This window comes from Ornithorhynchus anatinus, chromosome 10 (assembly GCF_004115215.2).
Source record: "Ornithorhynchus anatinus isolate Pmale09 chromosome 10, mOrnAna1.pri.v4, whole genome shotgun sequence".
Classification (NCBI taxonomy): Eukaryota; Metazoa; Chordata; class Mammalia; order Monotremata; family Ornithorhynchidae; genus Ornithorhynchus; species Ornithorhynchus anatinus.
Window position 1 is genome coordinate 16,765,057 of NC_041737.1, and position 2,459 is coordinate 16,767,515.

The 2,459-nt window shown below is 41.7% G+C and overlaps 1 non-coding gene across 1 annotated transcript; it reads left to right on the forward strand.

Annotated features, from left to right (window-relative positions):
- The first annotated feature begins 540 nt into the window (after positions 1-540).
- On the forward strand, positions 541-678 carry LOC114814831. Its single transcript, XR_003762628.1, has one exon. It is a non-coding gene; the product is annotated as a small nucleolar RNA SNORA7 (small nucleolar RNA).
- The last annotated feature ends 1,781 nt before the right edge of the window (positions 679-2,459 follow it).

Here is a 2,459-nt window from a genome sequence, read left to right on the forward strand (position 1 = left end):
GTCTAGCCGGGATATAACGAGAGCCCGTAATAGTAAGGTAGCCGTTTGGGTGGAGAGGAAAGGGCGGATCTTGGCGATATTGTAGAGGTGAAACCGGCAGGTCTTGGTAACGGATAGGATGTGTGGGGTGAACGAGAGGGATGAGTCAAGGATGACACAGAGATTGCGGGCCTGCGGGACGGGAAGGATGGTCGTGCCATCCACGGTGATAGAGAAGTCTGGGAGCGGACCGGGTTTGGGAGGGAAGATGAGGAGCTCAGTCTTGCTCTATATGTACTATACTCAGTCTATCCATCTCCCCTATCCATTGTAAGATCCTTAAGGACAGGGATTATGTATACTAATTTTATTATACTCACCCAAGCACTTTTCCAAGCACTGTACAAAGCAATGGAGTAGATAAGTATATGCAGATAAGACAACAGTCCTTGTCCCACACGGAGCTCACATTCTAAGTGTTTTGCCTCATCTCACTAAGGCACTCCAAATCACTTGTCATATTTCTATGCATATCAATGTACATACTTTACTATTTAAACTCCCCTCTCAGGATCGCACCTGGAGAGTTTCCAGTATTCTACCAGTCTCAGCTATAGGAGGGAGAGTCAAGTAGAGACATACTCATTCCATTCCTAGCTTAGGCAGTGGCTAGCAAGTGGAAGGGAATCTGCTCTAAGTCAAAATTCTCCTGTGCTGGGCAACAGTGGCTTGGGAGACTCGAGTGTACTGCATGGAAGAAGACATTGGTAAACCACTTCCATTCTTTTACCAAGAAAACTCTATGGATACACTTCCAGAATGACTGCAGATAGGTGGGGAGTTCTGGGAAAGAGGAGTCCATGTATTCGCTATGTGTCTCAGACAAATCACCAACATAAGACAAGACTATTTAAACACTTGGTCATATATCCATGTTTCCTTTTCCTTTTTTACTTCTGTCCATAAATCATTTTGTGCTTGTCTTCTGCTAATTTTAAGCTCCTTGAGGGATAGGGATCATATAGTTTAACTACTGCAAGGATAATCATATTAAGCACTTACTACGTACAAAGAACTGGGGTAGAGGCCAGATAATGATGATGATGTTGGCATTTGTTACGTGCTTACTATGTGCAGAGCACTGTTCTAAGCGCTGGGGTAGACAGAGGGGAATCAGGTTGTCCCACGTGGGGCTCACAGTCTTAATCCCCATTTTACAGATAAGGTAATTGAGACACAGAGAAGTTAAGTGACTTGCCCACAGTCACACAGCTGACAAGTGGCAGAGCCGGGATTCGAACCCATGACCTCTGACTCCAAAGCCCGTGCTCTTTCCACTGAGCCACACTGCTTCTCATATAATGTCCCTCATGAGCCTCACAGCCCAAAGACAGAGAGAAGAGATATTCAATGCTCACTTTACAGATGAAGAAACTGAGTCACAGGAAAGTTAAGTGGCATGCCCCAAATCATACCGAAGGCTAGTCGCAGTGCTGGGAATGAACCCAATTCCATAGTCTTTTCACTAGTCCACATGGCCTATTAAGCATTTAATTTACAGCTCGGTACTGCTCATTGAATATTACTAAATGTAGACATAATAGTTTTATACCATTTCAGAAGTCGGCCTTTTGTTTTCCTATCCCCTTCCTAGTTAAACATAATATTCATTTGGTTTCTTTGCTACCACACATTGGACAGGTGATTTGGAAAACAAATGTGATGACTCCAAAATCTACTTCCTAAATTCATAACTCTAGGACTGTTACCATATAGTTATAATTATAGGTGCTTAGTACTATGCTTTGCACACAGTAATCGCTCTATAAATTTGATTGACTGAACCAATGATTTGAATTATTTTCCTTTTGGTGCACTTTTGTACATAGAAACTGACTGGTCATTTTTTGAACCACTCTGTCAGTTTTATGAGATCTTTCTGTGGCTTATTCCCATCTCCTGACATTTCACCACCTGCCAGTGCTTAATGTCATATGCACATTTGGAGGTTTCTTTAAACATTCCCTCTTCCAGATTGTTTATGAAGATGTTAAACAAAATGGATCCTAGTGCAGGGTCTTGGAGAATCCCACTATTTAAGTTTTCTATCCTGAAATACAACCCTTTATCCTGTCTTGATTTTATAATATTTAGGAGTTTTCTACATGTGGCAGAACACATTTTTTTTTCTTTGGGATGGAAGGACTTTTGCGAAGTTACCCTTCTAAAATGTAATGCTTCCAACATATGTCTACTTGTCTAATCCAATATTCACGTATGTCTGAAAGTTTCACAACTACTAAAACACATAACATGCTCAATTATAAGCATCTGGTTGTGATGATAGTCCTCTCTTCCTGAACTCTATAGACTTGCATATGGAGCATATCTACCTTGAATATAGGAGGCAGAACTGCCTAATGGTCAGAGCACAGACTTGGAAGTCAGAGAATCTGGGTTCTAATGCTGGCTATGTCACT